This window comes from Ciconia boyciana, chromosome 4, assembly GCF_034638445.1.
Source record: "Ciconia boyciana chromosome 4, ASM3463844v1, whole genome shotgun sequence".
NCBI lineage: Eukaryota > Metazoa > Chordata > Aves > Ciconiiformes > Ciconiidae > Ciconia > Ciconia boyciana.
Window position 1 is genome coordinate 62681915 of NC_132937.1, and position 20213 is coordinate 62702127.

The window sequence follows — 20213 nt, forward strand, 5'->3', positions numbered from 1 at the left end:
TTTAAGTCATTGGGCTCTAATTAATTTAACAGTCTTTTGCTTTTTGTTTTGATTCAAAGGAAAGTTGACTCTCAACTATCAGTTACCCAGTGAAAGTTAAGACGTTTCTTTCAAGCTCATTTACATAATTAATTCCACATATGCTTAAACACAATGTAAAAACTCATCTAATCAAAATTTATCCTTTCATGCCCAAACACTTATATAATAGAATTACAGTATCTGTCCTCAACTGCAGCTGATGTACATACTCCAAAAAGGCCTGTAAATGCTAAGTACTTGCATGACACCAAGTTAGCCATTTAAATCTATTTCATGGAACTCAAGATTCCAGATGAGTATATGTCAAACAGTAAGGAGGTGAAATCAGCTTCCAAAGCAGTAAACTGGCTGCCAGGTAAAAAAAAATTTAAAAAAAAAAATTCTTCTTCAATTTGGTTGGAGGAAAAGTGCTGTGCTAATGGCTAGAATGACAGTAAAACATTTTAGAGAAACAGTAAAATAACACTGAGCATCAAAGCAAAAAGAATTGGGAGAATGAAAACAACGAAGATGAGAGGCTTTTAAAAAAGGATTAGACATTATAGAGAACTTAATATAAGTGCAGAGGTTACTTCTTATTGCCAAAAAACAACAAAACATTCGGGTTTTTAAGTAACATATATTTTAACAACAACAACAAAAAAAACACAAACCAAAAACCCCCAAAAACCAATAAAACACAACTTTTTGAAGAGTCTATATATAATACATTATATGTTATTTACTTCAAGCCAAACTGGTTTGGTAGGAAGCATGACCTGTATGGTTACGACTGACAGAAGCAAGCAGCCAAAAGGAGGGGCAAAGGGAAGCTATACTTTCTCAAAATTAAAAACCCCTAAAAGTCTGTGGAGTGCTGTTTACTTCAGCTCTGTTTTACAACAACTGCTGCACGGAGAAGGCATTGACTGAAATGTCTGCAGCCCGTGGCCACCCACACTATGGGAAGCACTATGATTAAAGAGAGTGCTACGTTCTTGTATCTGCCAGCAAAAGCTGCTCCATGCTGTAATTATTATACTTGCAGTCTTCTTATAATCTATTGCATCTGTTGCGGCAAGTCCCCTTACATTGTCCAACAGGAAACCATTGAACATGAACAGTAAGTTATTTTTAATGTGCACAAATGGCTCAAAAACTGGATACTTTAAATACTTCTCTTTTAAGTTTATGAAAACATTTTGCCTTATAGTATAGCCAGGGCCACAGGGAAAGCAAATCTACCACTGAAACATTTGCTTTAACCTACTTACCAAAAGATAGAGCCTGACATACCACCCCGTCACCCCACATCTTTATAATGAGCCAAGTCATTGCTTTAGCTCTTTAAAGCTCAAAAACCTATGTGAACTGAGGATTAGACGTGTATCTAGAGAGCACTAAAATATTACAACTCCATCTGTCACTTCATTAGGTGATTACACACATTGAACATTTCCGATGACCCTATGATTTAAATGCATAAGAACTTCTCCCTTTCTCTTTAAGGATGTTTAATATTTCATAGTAACAGTTACTTTGAGAATAATAAAATAAGCCCTAAACACCAAAATAAGTAGCAGTTCTCTTAGCAGAAAATTTTATTTCGAATTCTGATCTCTGAAGTAAGTAGTAAAAAAGTTCAAAACTTATATTCCATGCATTCTCCTGATGTTGTTTGTGTGATCTATCACACAAAATTAAGCAGTACAATGCTGCTGTTGGAAGCACAACACATAGCTGTTATTGCACTCTTCCCTACCAAATTTATGAGGCGGTCTGTACCATTTCAACAATTTTGCCAGGAGTTGGCTGCACAGATGCTCCTGTGAAAAGAACAGATTGTGTACTGGCTATAAATATGAAGTGTTACACTAGCCAGTGTGCCACCACCTAGCAAAGGAGGGAAGAAGGATGTACCAAAAGCAAGGCTGAATGAAAAAAATCAAGGACTGGGTAAAAGCCCATTCATCTCCACCCACTCCAGACCACTTCCTGAGGAAATGTCTTTAGACCCTCTTTGATATAAACCTTTGATTAGAGGCATGGGTAAATTCCACATATAATGACTGAGGAAAAGTGCCACAAAGACTCCTGAAGAACCAGAGAAAAAATTAATAGGAAAAGTATAAACAAGATACATACTTTAATCCATCAGATGTCTTTCCTCTGAAGGAATACAATACAGTCTTTGCAGTGATCAAAGTTCCTGATGATTATTTGCACAGGTTAGAGGAGGAATGACAACTCCTCTTTTCCAAACATACCAAAAAAGCCGTAAGATCCCTAAAACCACAAGACTGAGTCTCAGAAAGTGATTAAGTAACTTTGAACTACTTTGGCCTCCAGGACACTTAACATTTTCCATTTCTCTCTTGGACGCATGCCCTGTGGAACACAGACCTCTCTCTTCCCACAATTGCTAGGGAAAACCAGATCCCCTGCTCCACACCTCCCCTTCCCTCTCAAACTGGCATTCCCTTCTGATTATTTTGTATTTTACCTACAGTAAAATATTATAGTGATACTATCACAAAGATAAGACAGTCTAAAGCAACTAGTTATTTATCTTAGTCTGAATATTGCTAAAATTAGTGTTCTCCCCTTAGAAGGGGGAAACAACAAAAACAAAGTTTCAAACGTTGTATTTGTAATAAAACCATGCTAAAACCTACGCTCTATGACACAGATTCTTTCTCCTCTTTCTCAATAATAAATAGCAGGTGACTTATGTTCATAATTTTAACTCAAATATCTCAGTTCAGCTCTTAATCTTCCTCTTTCAAAACTGTCTAGATAAGAAGGAAAAAACGTGTTTCTCAGTATGACCTCTAGCAATTCATAAGCCTTTTAATAGACACATTACCCATATATGTCATTAATATAGTATTCTTATCTCATAGAGACATCATTTATTGTAAATCCAACATTATTTTAATATTTTTCTGCATCATATGGTCTTGGGGCCCATTTGGCCCTGTGGAATGACAAACGACAAATTATTTAGGCTCTTCCTAACTTAATAAAGCAGACTAAAGAACAGATCTTGAGGTTCACTATAATTTGTGCACTAAATATATTCTTCATGTTACTTTAAATTCCCATCTCCTAGAAAAATGTGAGCTTGTACATTTGCTTTTATAAAGACAACAGAATACTTCAAAAAAAAGATAAAAGCTTTTTACATTATATTTGGACTATTCTTTACATATCATGTTCTTTCCTAACAACATTTTCTGAGGTGTTCTTCACCATCTGACAAAGTGTGCATATAAATAAAAATAGTATGTAGCAAGTTTTATTAAAAGATGACAAGTATATTGGCCACAAAATCAAGTCAACACTCTTCACCTATAGAAGAGACTATCATAATTGCAATATACAACCTACATCTTCATGTATAAATTAATGCATCTGTATTAAAGTTAGCAATGTTAGAGAGAGAATGAAGAGATGGAACACTGTCTCCTTAAATCACAGTGATCTAATTTACATTAAACCAAGCTTATAAGCAACAATAGTAAAAACAAGCCAAAAATGTTATTTTATGATGGTCACACTCTCCATTAGTCATTCCTTTTCTTCTAAAAGATATAGAATACAGTGCAGTTGCAGTTCTTTGAGATGTGCTGGCATGTAGACATCTATTCCATCAAAAAGGCATTCAAGGAAAAGGGAATGTTTTGCGAAAAGAGCATATCATACCCCTGCCCTACCTTGCGGTAGATGTGTGACCTCAAAAGGGTAGTATACACCCTAATAAATTCAGTTCCTACTAGAAGGAAGTTGGTAAGGAAGTTAGTAAGTGTTTAACAGACAACAGCTCTTCAGGTTGTAAAGAGAAAACCTTCTCTCGCTTTTGAGTACCTACCTGAATGCAAATTCATACTGTGGGAAACTTCAGTCTAGTAGAGGATCTTGGAATTGTCTTAGAAAAAGACATTCTGCCAAGGACAGTATTGTTTCAGGAAGCCTCCAAGATGACCTATCTTTTGGTGAAGGTATGAACAGAACTTGAAGTAATCATCCCACACATACTGCAATGAGGCCCAACTCCTGGTGGAGTGTGCCTGGATCACTTGAACACTTTTGCACTCCTACAGTATATCCTAACAGAACTCACCATCTTTATGGACATTTTCTTCATATAAGCACTATGCCATGTTTATTTCAGCAACTGAAATAAAACAAATGGGGAGAATAACCCAAGTGTTTCTTTTTTAAAAAACCTAAATGTGAAGAAATATTGAACATGAGTTTTGGAGAAGAAAATAGCCAAATGAATCTGAGCCAAATATACAGGAACTACAGCTGGGCCCAAAGAGACTAAGACACGCAAACACTAAACAACCAGTGATCCTGGGGAAAAAATGAGGGGCGTGGGGGAGAAGGTATATCAGTCTCTGACCAACAGATGAGTACGGGAACAGTAAAAAACCAAGATATGGAGAAGTTCTGGGCAAAAGGATCTCTTGTTCATTACTGAGGCAAAATGGTTCACCTCAGGAAACCCAGATACTGGTTTCCAGCTCATAATCTTGTATCATAAAGATACCTCCACGAAATCAAGGAGAAATGACAGACAAGTGGGTTTTATGATTCACAGTATAAGCTACTGCCCAGCTCAGAGAAGATCATGTTTTATCATTCTTTTTACTTAGGCAAAATACTTAAAAATGTTACCCACTATCATCTGATTAGGATGATTAGCAGACAGGGATTACAAACAGCCTTGAACTCTCAAATGTTAATATGCAAACTTCTCTTGAGAGGAGAACAGAAACATTAAAACTGTTCACTGACTGTGAAGTTGTCCCCCTGCCCAAAACTAGGTCACTATAACAAGTATCCAGACTAAAGCGTCAAAAAGTGCAACCAGCTCTCTTGAGAGATGTTAAAGGACTCACCATCACAGGAGAAAGGATATTCCTGGAGTGGATTAGTTATTGAGATACTGAGAAACCAATTGTACATTTGAAGCTTAAAGGACCCCAGTGTGAAGTCTTGTATAAGAAATAAAGGCATTTGACTCAAACTTACAGGTGAGATTCTAGTCTGACAGTACAGAGTTAAGTCCTTCCTAGTGGGAAAGTAGTCATGAAAAACTATGCTAATGGAGACAAAGTCAATCCTAAAGTCACCCTATTACTTCAACCGAGTGTATCAAAGGAGAATATATTTTTCATTGTTTATGTGAAGAGCCACGATGATCAAAATGTATGACGTGTATGTGAACCTCAGCTGCTGAGGCACTTTCGCATAGCAAATTGTCTTGATGGAAGAGAATAAACCTCCCGAGAATACCCACTGATAGGAGGAAGACTTTCACAAAAAACACTGGTGCTAGGGAAAACCAAACATCTGATCATAGGCATGAGCTATTATGAAGCACTGGTACTTCCAGCAAGAGAGTGTTCATAAGGGAGTTTGAGATTAGACTTTGAAAAACTGCTCCATTACAAAATATATTAGTCACCCTCTCTCTTATTTATTGTAGCAGCCTGTAATGGCTACAAATTACCGCACTAATCAGATCGAATCAAATCATTTAGAGTCCTGGTATGGACCTCTTACTTACCACTTAGATGAAGTAGAGAATGCTTGGGTGGAGAATGTTGTCTGGGGTTTCACCTTTGAGGGATTAGGAAAGTGTCTGCACAGCAGATAACGCACTTCACTGTCACACACTTTCCACATCACAAGACGCTCCTTTCACCTACCAGAATACTTCCAGTTCCAGCAAGCTTATATTAGACCATGACATCCCGGCATCAGTTTATTCTCAATCTCTAACGAATGCACTCACCTTTGTTTTTCAGACATTAAATCAACAAACTTTGCTTTGGCCATCTGGGAGAAACACACTGTGACCCTTGGGCAGAAAAAATTCACACATAATAATCTGTCCCACTTCCCCACTAAAAGTTCCTTCTATTGCCATCTGTAGAGCTGTTCTCACAGTGCACAGATTGTCCGGTTACCTCTCGTATACAAGCAACAACTGAAAGATACAGGAAAATTAGCTTAACTGCCTAAGCCTTCCTAGGACCTTTCATGCAAAGTTTTGGAAACTGTATTCCTAGGTCTTCTAATTCACACCTGCAGAAGCCTCACATTGTATCATGCAAAAATAAGTCAAGGCAAAAGTAAGACTGCAAGAAATCTAAATCAGAAAACAAACAAAAAAATTCACTAGTGTGGCAAACCTCAAAAATAGCCTACTTATTTGGGACCTACTAATATACTATATTGAAGAGTAATTCAAGCACTATACATACACTGAATATGCTATGGCTATTAAAAATAAATGAATAGGGGAAAAAAACTTTATTAAATATAGTATCTTATAGTGAAGTTATCCCTGGAAAATAGAGCAATAACCAAAGTACTTTCATTTTTCTAAAAAGTAAGTAAATCTATGCCTACCCAGCTTTAGTGGATTCTCACTTGACTTGGCCTGCAATTTCAAATTCTGAAATAAGCCTTAACAGATTTCTTTGTGTCATGTCATACTCATTTGAGACCGGTCTAAAACATCTCTGTCAAAACTAAGAATTGTTAAATTTGTGAATAAGCTTTTTCTCTTTCAATATATTTTTTCCAGTGTCTTAAAGGAACCACCACGACAAGTCTTAAAGAAACCAGCAGAGTGCTGCAATACCCTCCCCTTGCCCTCTCAAACTGACAGCAATAATCAGAACTATGTTGTTGTGACTCTTTGAACTAGTATTCTTAAATTACATTCTTGTACTCTTAAATTACATTCCCTAATGCTACCTCTAACAATTACTGCACGTGGTATGTCTGAAATGAGACAAGTTTAATTACAGGAACAGAAATATCATAAAAATAGCTTTCTATCTAGCTAGTATCCTGTCTCTGACAACAGTCAAATGCAGAAGCCTTAGGAAAACTTGTACGAAGAGAGTAGGCATCTAGTTGTATCTGCCTTATCCCTCCTTCCTGGGGGTTTGGCTGCCTGGCTCAAGGCCAGCTGTCATACACTGCTGTGTGAGCAAGAGTTGTAAGAAGCTTGCTTGTTGTAAGAAGTTGTAAGAGTCCTTCTGGCTTCATTTGGGAACTGCATTTAAGCACAGGCAACCAAGGCTTTTGGACCTTGCCTGAGCTACATTGCAGAGGTGCCTGTGGCTGCTTGCGCACCTCGCTGCTCTGGAGCCTGACCCATGGCCGTGACTTCCCGGCTTGACCTTGGACCTGCCTCATCACTGTGAACCTGGTCTGGCAATCACTGGACACACGGCTGACCCTGGCGATTCTCACTGGACTTGCTCTGCTCTTCTTGTGCAACTGTGCTGTTTCTGCATAAAGCCACAGCTGCACCTGCCTCCTAGTCACCTGTGAATCCTGGCTTGCCTTCCCCCGTGGAGCAGCCTACCCTCGGTGGTCCCTCACACCAAGTGTGTCAGTGTCCATTTGCCTACACTCAACTTCCTCTGTCATGTAACAGCCTCAACACTCAACCTCACAAGGTGCCACTAACAAGTCTTTTCAATTAGCCTCTGTCTTTAATACTCTCAGATCTTACATGAATTAAAATAGTCAATCTACACCTAAGTTTTGCCTCACTGAGGTTTTTCCAAATGCTTACTGGATTTTCCAGTAAACAGAAATTCTGTCCAAGGTCTGAATTTACCTTTGCAAATTCTATATTTAGATGTGAAAGTGTTTGATTACTAAATTTATCCTCAGACCTTTTTCCTGAGTGGCCACAATTGGTTTATTATAATTTCAGCTGAAGCTCGACCTCCACCAAAAAAAACCCCCAAACATTTTACTTACTTTTGCTTTCATTAGGCCCATGATACAAACAGCAGCATTTTCCTATTTTAACTGACATGACTGTGGTGATACCATCTCTGTTTTTTGGCAGAGATGGTCACAAGAATCGATTTTTTTCTTAAATTAATCCCTTCTGTTTCTCAAACTCTTCACAAACTGCACAGAATGCTTATTAAACAGTTTTGCACAACAATATACTCACAAGGATGGTTCCGGCAGCCTGATTAAGTACATAAACTGCATTCTGAAGACTTTTTATACAGTCCATGCAACTACATGATACTCTTCCTCAGTACAATCTGTATTGCTATACGCTTCTCCAGAGGCATGTTACATCTATGCAAAGGCATTTTTGCTTGTTTCATTTAACTCAGAAGTTCTGCTTCTTTCAAAAATGGCTTGGAGCTTCTGACCATATTCTTTTATTGTTGGGTTTGGGTATTATTATTATTTTCTTCCAGATTCATAGAACTTCTTGATTTTTAAAAACATGTTGCTGCATTCTGGTGAGACAAACTGACTGCTGTACCCAACCCAAATGACAGCCAGTTTTCAAAAGCAGTTTTCCCTATGGAGAGGGCTGAACTTACAAAATGTTTGCTCCATTTTCCTAAGAGCAACTATTAAACCCTGATGTTACAGCAAGCTTAATATCTGGCACCAATCAGAAATGTCTATCCTTGTGTGTCATTATCAGATATTATCTTTTTAAATATTTAATCCAGTAATCTTTCAGTGGTTTTGGTTTGGGTTGGTTTTGTACATGGCCAACAAATGTACCACTCAGGTGTTCTTCAGAACAGCCAGCCTTCAGGAAAGAGTCACGGAATATTTAGGCCGCTTCAGCTTTATTCTACACTTTCAGTATTACTCTTCTGAATTGGAAGATTTTATTGTTGGGTTTTTTTTTTTCTGTCCACTGCCTCAGCTCCTGGCAAAAGTTATGAAGCTCCACCAAGTATTTTTAGATCTGCATGCCCTTTCAGCTCATCTTTTTTTTTTCCCCCCTTGTCAGACTTGATTTGCTAACTGGCTCTGACAAAATGAGCACTCCATCTCTCCATGCTTTAGCTTTGACTGACACAAGCTTTTTTGTTTGCTTTTGACAAAACTCTAATTGTCAAATTGCTGCTTAACAAATACAAGCATCAGAAGTTAGGTCTACACCTGCCAACATGTGTCTCACCACTTGTTCCAAATCCTGATCACAGTGTGATCTCTCACCTGTGAGTCAGACCTTAAGTTTGTAAGACTGGGGTTTTTTCAGTCTTATTTATAAACTGTTTTACTATTTTCACTTTCCTTATGCATCTTCTAAAACATCTCATTTTTATGTTTCATTTTACACAATACATGTGTGCATAGCTTTTGCATACATGTCTGAAATAATAATTCACCCAGCTTCCACTGGCTGAATTAACTGAAAATTGTTTTAAAACACCAATTAATTTATCTCAAATAATTACAGACAGGAAAGCGGCCTTCTGACTTTTCTGAATTTTAATACCATTGCCTTTGACAAAATGGCACATCTGAGTCTTTTGTATGTCCTTTCAGCTATACAGAGGGTGGAGTGTTGGCATTTAGCCTGTTCTATCTACAGTCAGAATCGGTTTTTAATTTTTGCTAGTGTATGTAACTGAAAAACCACTCTAGAATAAAGTGCCCTTCAGATACCTGTTTCATTCAGCTCCTGAGATCTAGTATAAGAGTGTGCATATGCACTGCGTATCAAGAGAGGTGGACTAGTTGAGCAAAACACAATTTTATAGTCACTGCCATTACTACATATTTAAACTTCCTTGTACAACATGGTGGACTGACAACTACCCAGAAGCTGGGGTGGCACAAACTCTTCTGATCCTTTATTGGTTAAATAAACAATAGGAAAACCATCAGTTTAACTGTTGTGACAATTACATTCATTCAGGTATGTTTGCTGTTCTTTAGTCAACTTTGTGGATAGATGGTCATCTTAATGATAAGATAGTCAAATGGATAGATCAAGTTTAAAACAATAAAACCCTGTATATTTAGCGTCACGGATAAAAAAATAAAACTATGTAAACAGAATTTTAAACACAGAATTGAGAAGCAACATCTTTTATGTTTTCCCTTTATATCTGGGAAACATTTTAAAATCAGCTTTTCCTATTCAGAAAGGTAATATGCTTACTCATTATTCCTTAACTCACAAGTCAAATACAACATTCAGGTTTCTTGGATGCAACTTTGATGGCTTGTCAACTTACAAATACCATAAAAATCTGCATTTCCCATCCTGTCCACAGGATATGAGCCTATGTGGGATTTAAAATTGGATTAAAATGTTCATGAATGATGAGAACATTAATAATTGCATTGCATAACAAAAAAATTTCTACAATTACATTAAGTTCCTAGTGCTTCAGTGCTCTGACCAATCACGAATTATAAGAATAATCTAAAAATCTCCAAACATAAACAAAACAATATCACAAAAGGGATCACTAGCCTGTAATTATCCAGAATCTCTTGTGTGTTCACAAAAGCCTCCAGAACAGGCAACCATTAGCAGCAGTATATTTGGTAGACTCTTTTTGTTTATTTTTATGAGGCATAGTTATTTAATAATTTCTCTTAGTTTTAACTGAGAATGGAAAACTTTTGTAACATAGAACAGCTTAAGTGAAAGTATAATGCACAACAGCTAACTCCCGGTTTTTATTTCTCATTATCAACTCCAGTGAATGGCCTGTTCATGCTTGCTCTATAACAGCATTATTTTATACCCACTAATTTGGTTGCGGAAGTCAAGTTCAACGTGGTCCTTCCTTAGAGGAAGCACTCATCTTTATTTGTCATCCTCATGACAAATTTGACAAATTAAAGGCAAACTACCACGTAATACTGCCTTTCTAACAAAACACATCCAGATGGAACCAAGGAAAAGGCTGCAACATTATTACCATTAGTTTAATCCTTAACAACGTCTAAATTACCCTACTCTAAAAACGGTGGGCGAGAGCGTCTCACATGTTTCTGTGTGTATGCATGTTTGCGTGATGTGCATATTGGCAATCGCTTAATACAGAGAGTGCCATCTATTGGTAATTAGTGGTATAAGTTTTCGCAGCTTATTGCGCTTGCTGGAGTTGCTGTGCTAATGCACTGCAAAAGGCTTACTCTTAACAAGGTACCAGAAACAGAATAATGGATGCTTTGTTGTACCCGACATTGTGGGGAGATCTCATGCCTACAGCAAACAAACTTTTGAAAACAGCAGCAGTGAAAAAGGTGACAGAATAAGTTAAAACATGGGAGCAGCAAACCAAGTAATATGATGACGGACATAAAAAAAATTGTGGAATAGGCAGGTGACTTGTCCTTAAAAACACAGTGCATGACCATACATAAATGGGTCACCGTCAAACCGCGTAATAAGGTTTGCCAAGGGAAAAACAGAGGAGGGGAAATACAAATAGTATTCTGAACAGTGCAGGTTTTTTGTAATTTTATAACAGTGAGGAAGGAGGCAGCTGGAGAAAAGGAATAGTTGTTTCTTTTTTATTTTTTATCTAAATCTATTTGCATGATGAGTCTTTCATTGTAATCACTTCAAAACCAATAATGTTTTCTAAACTGTTCATGTACAGTGTTTAATACAACAGCACCTCAGATACAAAGCCCCCAAGTACTAAAAAAACCATAAATATGAAAAATTAGTCATTATCATAACAAGTGAAAACACTGGTAGAATTCTTCCACATCTCTGGAATAATTATGGGCAAGACAAAAATCAGTTCAACTGCATGCACTGTGCATACAGGAAAGAAAACAATGAAATTAGTTTTCCTATTAGTGAGTATCCTGAATCGTTGCCAAAAATTTCAAGAATCTTAGCACAGAACTCTCACTACTGCAAGCATCATTAGACAGCTAAGACTCAAAATAACGCCACACAATCTGGGCAGCAGTGAAGCTGGCTTCTAATCTAGAGACTAACATTAAAAGAAAATGTTCACCTTCCCTTAGAAGAAATGTATTAGAATGCTGCAAAATGGAAAGCTGTGTACATATTAATATAAAACAAACATGTGTACCTGTATGCAATATGGAGAATGCCATCTACTGGTATGTAAGAATATACACCACTGTTCATAAGTTAGTAAACAGCCATCATAATAAGCAAAGTTGTCATTACTATGTACTGCGATAAACTGCATCCAGTTCCAAACTCTTCCTCACATACTCGGCATACTGCATTTTAACAAATACATATAAGCCATATTGTCCTGGTTTCAGCTGAGATAGAATTTTCTTTATAGTGGCTGGTATGGGGCTATGTTTTGGATTTGTGCTGAAAACAGTGTTGATAATACAGAGATGTTTTAGGTGTTGCTGCACTAGTCAAGGACTTTTCAGCTTCCCGTGCTCTGCCAGGTGCACAAGAAGCTGGGAGGGGACACAGCCAGGATAGTTGATCCCAACTGACCAAAGGGCTATTCCATACCACATGACGTCATGCTCAGCATATAAAGCTGGGGAAGAAGGAAGGGGGGGGACATTTGGAGTGATGGCATTTGTCTTCTCAAGTAACCGTTACGCGTGATGGAGCTCTGCTTTCCTGGAGATGGCTGAACTCCTGCCTGCCCATGGGAAGTGGTGAAGGAATTCCTTGCTTTGCTTTGCTTGCGTGCGCGGCTTTTGCTTTCCCTATTAAACTGTCTTTATCTCAACCCTCAAGTTTTCTTACTTTTGCTCTTCCGATTCTCTTCCCCATCCCACCGGGGGGGAGTGAGCGAGCGGCTGCATGGTGCTTAGCTGCCGGCTGGGGCTAAACCATGACACATATATCCTGCAAAATAAGCTTCTTCCCATAAAACAGACACAGGAAGAAAATAGAATTTCCTTATTCTAAGGTCTTAAGACCTTACTGCAGCCTTTCATACTTAAAGGGGGCTTATAAGAAAGATGGGGACAAACTCTTTAGTAAGGCCTGTTGCGATAGGACAAGGGGCAATGGTTTTAAACTGAAAGAGGGTAGCTTCGGACTAGACATAAGGAAGAAATTTTTTACGATGAGGGCAGTAAAACACTGGAACAGGTTGCCCAGAGAGGTGGTAGATGTCCCATCCCTGGAAACATTCCAGGTCAGGTTGGACGGTGCTCTGAGCAACCTGATCTAGTTGAAGATGTCCCTGTTCATTGCAGGGGGGTTGGACTAGATGATCTTCAATGGTGTCTTCCAACCCAAACCATTCTGTGATTCTATAATGAGAATTATAGTCTACCTCCCTTTTTCATCTTCCATTTCACATAAAAGCTATTTTGGATACTTCATGAAGATATGGTGAGAATCCCTGTATTTCTCAAATACAATCTAGTCCCTCTCAGTTCCTTCATGATTTACTGTGATGCCTTACTATCCTCATTGTGATAGAATATTGAAAATGCTGTGGTAACTCATTCCAAATAGAAACCAAAACACATGAAAACACGCACACACATATACATTTCACACTCCCTGACCTTTTCTTTACATGACTTCTTTCCAGTATTTTTCTCTTTCCAGTATTTTTCTCAGCTATTCTCCACAACTTTTCTGTAGTTTCATCAATGTCTACTTTCTAACTTCTTTCTTGTAATACTTCTATTTTGATTTGTATGAGACTGCCTCAGAAATAACTAAATAATCTTGCAGAGTCCCAGTAAATCAATGAGCAACTATTCCCCGACAGACAAATCAGTAAGTCCACTTAAATCCTAAAATTTTAAGAAGTTTCATTTTGCTGAACTCCTGTTTTTATAACAGTGGTGTTTTTCTTCTATTCCTGAACATTGTTGCCTAACCAAAATATGTCAACGGATTAAACTATTAAGAATGACAAATATGGTAACACCTGATCAGACAGCTGGATGATCCAAGATAAGAGCAAAGAAGCACTTGACATCTAAAGAGGAAAGAAAAACCACACACAGGTACAAGTTTATAGTGAGAGGTAACTAAGCATTTCAATGTGGGTGCATCTGTCCCAAGAAGTAAATCACAAACATTTCCATTTTGAATCATCACTGAGAGACCATCATTTCAATGTTAATTCATCACAGTCTCAGATATATTGCGACATAGAAAGCAAAGGTCTTAAAAACCCATTTTGCTGAAAATTCTGGCACAGATTCAGAAGTAGGGGTGAAAGGTCAGTGCTTCATTAACTGAACCAACTCAACTAAAACTGTAGTTTAATTAAAAAGTCAAGATGATAATTAAAAAAACCAGGTCATCTGGAGAACGTCACTAAAAATCTCAAACATCCTGTGCTTAATTGGCAGTAAATTTCTTGATCTGGCCTATCTGAGGAGTAGCAATCCACTGCAAAACACTTTAATACAATTTAATACAATTTAATACAATAGACAGAATTCCATCAAATTTAGTCTAAACAAATACAACTTGAAGGTACATCAAAAGGTTGGCATGTGGAGGACAGGTATATGCCTTCCATTCTTTTGGAAAACAAGACTTCCATTCAGATGCTTTAATGTATCCTCCACAGGAGGCAAGTGTCACGATACTAAAGGGAAAGATCCCACACAGAAGGTTTTGACATTACATTTTCAGATTTGTAAGTCAAATTTAAAATAACAAAAACAAAACAACAAAAACCCCCACAAAACCTTTTTTACCAGAAACATTCGAGCATTGCTGTACAAGCAGGGGTTCTGCTAAACACATAGCACATGAAAGCAATGGTTTTCAAACATGTTTCCATGTTTGCTGTTCAAAAAAATAACAAGGTGACTTTGAAGTTCTGGTATGCCTCCTATTTCCCTAAAAAGCAGAGAAACTCCAGCAAACAAATGTTGCAATTTTACTGCAAACACTAAATTTGGCAAAATGGAAATCCTTTACCTGAAAATTTGCATTCTCACAAAGGTACTCTCAAGTGGTGAACTTTGTTCACTGAGGGCTGACAGCACCTAAACGAAATAATAATATGGTCTCTGCTTTCCATTGCATACATTGGGAATAAGCAGTGTCCACTACCTTTCCACCAACATTGCTTAGCTCAGCAGAAAATTGTTAAAGAGGGGGAGGCAAGGACTGCAGACCATAATTCAAAACCTTGATTTTACAGCAGAAATCTCTCAGCAACATTCACAAACGATTAATAGATGAGCCAATTTTAGAGGCTCTTTTCTTTTTTTTTTAATCAGCTTTAGTATTTTCATAGGAACATTATTTTTACACAGTTCTGCTGAGGAACTAGAAACTCACTGACACAATAAAATTAAAACTTTCTGAATCAAAATTTTTACATTGATTTGGCATCATAACATCCTTAGTTCAAAAATTACCCAGAATAACACTGGTGAGAGAAACCATGTATGAAATGTTATGAAAGATAAAACACACAAGTGTCATGAAGTGTTTTGGAAAATATAGCAAAAATAATTTTAGAATTCCAGTGCCATTAAAAATTGCTCTTACAAAGAACACTTACTACTTTTGCGGCCATTAATCTAATGTGGCCTTGCACAGGATACAGATACCTAAAAGAACTACACATTTCCAGAAAGGAAAGTTTTGGCCAAGCCCACAAACCACCTCTAAAAACACGTGCCAAGGCTGATAGGCCTTCCACCCCTATGTTTAAGCTCTTACGTATAACCTGTCTTGTTCCTTGTATTCCTTTGAGGGAAAGTAAAGCGTTGAGAAAATGCATCTTGTATTTAAAAAAAAAAAAAATTAAAAAGAGGGATATTAACTGTTCCTGTTTTACCCAGTTTGAAAAAGGGATGGGGCTGTAACACTCTCACAAGTCTGAATGGCCTTCCAAAACAATACAACAAAAGCAGAATTTGAAAGAAATTCCAAAGCCATAAACAATTCATAAACACAGTTTATATACTGAGAGCAGAGAAGGAGGTGTGACCAAGTTAATGAAATGGAAATCTAGTTCAGAAAAGCTCTCTAGTTGCTGCAATGTGATTGCAAGAGTAACCCTCAGTGAAAGGAAGCTGTTCTAGCCCCACCAGACAGAAGCCCATGTTAGAACCACACTTACTGCACAGCTCCAAAACGCTCTGCTCAGAGAAGGCCAGCTGGAGAAACTAAATAACTTTCTTTCTTATAGACTGGTTTCACCAGGTAATGATCATTTAATCAGTGAGAAATCTGTGGCAGCATGTATTTTGGCTTCCTACACTGCATCTGGCTGTATAGAAGATCTATGGAACCTAGAATCCAGCACTAAAATTCAGAATCATTAAAAAAAAAATTCTACCATTTTAAAAAGCATCTGATCCTAAAAACACTGCAGTCTACATTGCACGTTTTAATTAAATTCCAAGTCATTTCTTTGCATGTTTTATTCTTTCAGAGGACTTACAGACCTGCACAACCTTGGTTTCTGAAACTTACTTGTCATTAAAACAACCTTCTTGTCATTAAAAACAACACAGCTTTTCTATAGCAATGGCAGGAAAGTTAAAAAGTAAGACAGCATCAAATACATTTTTTGCTACTTTGAAAATGCAATTTAGTAGCTGAAAACAAAACACCTGAGATCAGCCTTCCTATCAATGACTTTAGTCAAAAATGCACTGGAAGGCCACAAGTACTCTGTAGGAACTCGTGCTTGCCATGACAAAAAGCAAGGTGTAATTTAACAGTCAGTGTACATAGCTATAAAAACAAAGGAAAGAAGAATATTCACCACTAACTTGGACTGAATAATATCATTTTCCAATCAGATATAACTTTGCATTTTGGGAGAAAAATTTTCATGGAAGCCCCATTTAAAACCCATAAAACTAGGAAGCAATCTTAAAAAGGTTTTTTTGTTGTTGTTAAAATTAAACACTTAATAGTAAGCAGCTGAAGTTGTCTATCTCCATTACACAGTCCTCCTCATTTTTCAATTGTTTGGGTGGGATTTTTTGTTTGTTTGTTTGGCTGGTTTGGTATTTTTACATTTTCTTTGTTGTATCATCAACTAAATGTACACCCAGACATCCCAATTTATTTGATGGATGCTGGCTTACACAGTGAACTACTCTAACTCTCAGCTGCAGGGCCAAAGGACAAGGCTTCTGTGAAGGTCACTTCTGCAGAAGCTGAACAGCAGTTCCTATATGTAAACCCCTTTCCCATGGCTCTTGTGTCAGTGTGTATGGACCCAATGCAGAACCCCATTCTGTGTGGTGATGGATGGCTTTCCATCCATACCCTCTAGGCAGAGCTTAAATACCTTAGATAATCTATCATTTCTTTCCAAGTACAGGCAAGTTTTCCATAATACTAAAAACTTTTTAAGTAGCATTCAAATTTCAGAGCTTTATTGAGAATTAATTTCTGGATTTCACTTCCCTTTACATCATGTAGCCACAAAACTACCTTCCTCCCCACCCCAAGAATTTGTTTCAACTATATATTTTAGACTTTTGGCCATTTTTTCCACAGTGTACCACAGTGTATTTGGCATCTTCTCCACCAGAGAGTGAATATCCCTGCTGTAAAGAGTTCCCGCCATATTACAAACAAGGCTGAGGTCAGATCAAAACACTGCAGAGGTTGGTCATCTAGTCAATATGAAAACAGCTGATGCAAACCTCAAATTATGGCTCTCATAGCAAATATGTCTTGATTCCGTTCTGTGACAATGTTGTGGTTTAACCCGGCAGGCAGCTAAACAGCACACAGCCATTCGCTCACTCCCATCCAATGGGATGGGGGGAGAGAATGGGAAAAAAGGTAAAACTCGTGGGTTGAGATAAAGACAATTTAATAGGACAGAAAAGGAAGGGATAATAATAATAATAATGATAAAAGAACATACAAAACAAGTAATGCACAATGCAATTGCTCACCACTTGTTGACTGATGCCCAGCCAGTTCCTGAGCAGCAGCCGTGCCCCCCCCTGGTTTTTTGTTCAGCATGACATCATATGGTACGGAATATCCCTTTGGCCAGTTTGGGTCAGCTGTCCTGACTGTGTCCCCTCCCAGCTTCTTGTGCACCCCCAGCCTCCTTGCTGGCAGGGCAGTACAAGAAGCTGAAAAGTCCCTGACTTAGTGTAAGCACTGCTCAGCAACAACTAAAACATCAGGGTGTTATCGACACTATTCTCATCCTAAATCCAAAACACAGCACTATACCAGCTACTAAGAAGAAAATGAACTCTATCTCAGATGGAACCAGGACAGACAATCTTTTGAGACACAGATAATATGGAAAATAAAGCAGTTCAGGAGGAAACAATGTTAAGTATGCACTAGGTGGGTCAACAGACTTACTGTATGTTAATTTTTTTAAAAATAGAAGTCATTATCATACATGGCAAAAGAAACCCTTGAAGAGTAGCAAAATACTTAACTTAGGTTCTTCTGTACAAACAAGCATCATAGTCCATATTATATTACAATTGCTGGTGACTAGAATTACAATACTGATTAGGAAAAGGAGATAAAACCACTTTCTTCAAAAAGCTTTGTTATGATGCACACTGGACAGTAAGAAACCGAGAAGAAATTCTAACAACTATAGAAAACAATTTAATAATACCCTTTCTTTTAATCTCAACTTTTGTACCCTTATGCTGTGCATTTTACAACCTCCTTTACCTATCTTTTTTCTTTTTTAATTAGAAGTTTTCCAAGACCTGTTTCTTTCCCTCCAATCAAAATATGAACACATTACATTTCAGATCATATTATGCTACACCCACTGTAGACAACTACAGAAGTGCCGAATGATAAAAAACAGCTAGTAAGACATGTTTGTGCTTTGAACTCCTCCATGCCCTCTTCCCTATCACTTTTAGGTTAACTCTTGACCCATCAAGTCACAATGACTATTAAGGTTGATTCAAAAACACAGAGTGGGTGAAAAATTCCTGCAGACTACAGTGAGGCTTGAATCAAATGCTTACATGTTAGTCCCAATCAAAGACAGCTTCAGGTGGCAGTGCTACCAAATGCAGCAGTCCCACCTTCATCCATCCCCTACTGTTTGTTCTTGTTTACTTTATACTTTTTCTTATATCAGCAACAACATCAGTTCAGTTACATCAATCAGTAAGGCAACCAATCTAGATTAAAACAACTGTTTTTTTCCCTCCCAGAAATGGAAGCTATCTGTAGAAGATTATCTGGGTACAACTCTCCCTTATCACTTAACATCATTAATGCATATGCTGCTGCTAATAATAAATAAAATGACAAATTTTGCTCTGTTTGATAACTAAGTGCATGCTATTGTGCATCTCCTATGTCATTATGAAAAAATGTATCCAACCAGCAAGACTACATTAGAAAAGGCAGATTTTTTTTTTTTTTGCATCACTTTACTTTGGTAGTCAAGCATTGCCACACTGTGAATTCCAAGTATACTAACCTCAGGAAAAGCCTCTTGAAAACAGTTAAAGACAGGAAGAAAATAAGGGTGATTTTAGTTAGTAGTAAGTTGTTGAGAATTTCATGGCGCGTGGTACAACCCGCCAAACAGGTACACACAGGCACCCAAGGGGACCTGAAAGTTTGTGAGAACTTACTACTGAGAATTACTACACCTAAATCAACAATACTACATAGTTAAATACAGTTATCTACCAACATAATGTACATCCTAGTATTACATGCATACCTAGATAAACTGACATGTACGTACACAGGTCAACTAGTAAGTAAGAAATGAACTACTTAAGAGAAGCCTAGAAGTACCTTCAGCTTTAGCAGCCATACATAAATAATCATCAGGCTGCTACATTCTCACTAGTTGTGAGGACTATAAGATATAAAAAAATACATTAACAATTTCATTAGTATTTTTAACCATATTTTGATAGGGACCCACAGAGAATGCAAGGACGTAAAATCAACAACACTGCACCCTCAAATTGCTATTCAGCAATGTAAAGCATTAAGCATCAATGTGCTGCAAGTTATTTACATGCTGATGTGCTTTGCTAGTTCAGTGTGGAAATATATAAAATATGAACAGATGTGCCATGCAAAAACCTAAATTTGGGATTAAAGTTAAGGATTCATTATTCCTTAAGTCACTAAATATAAATCCACACACAAGCACTACCCCTCCCCTCTCTGACTGCCTTTGAAGAAAGTTTGGATACAATTAAATTCTTCATAGGCAGGAGATGAAACAAAAGCAAAAAAGAATAAAATTAAAGAGCAAATATAAACTGTTTTCAAAACAAACTATGGCATTTCTCCAGGTTATTTATTTTATCCTATTGAAAGGTTCTTTTTTTTTTTACTAACGCTTCCCTTCTGATTTGTGGTCATTGCTCACTATTCACAGTTACTGGACTTGGTGAATCTACTAGGTTAAAAGCCATCAAAACTACCTACTTTAAAATGCCACATCTTTTTAATACTTAAAATGACAGAC

General features: G+C 37.4%; 1 protein-coding gene across 3 annotated transcripts in view; it reads right to left on the bottom strand.

The window, feature by feature from the left end:
* The window catches only part of FANCC (FA complementation group C), a 92738-nt gene that overhangs the window by 45298 nt on the left and 27227 nt on the right, over positions 1–20213 (bottom strand). The gene's annotated exons all lie outside the window — the stretch shown is intronic.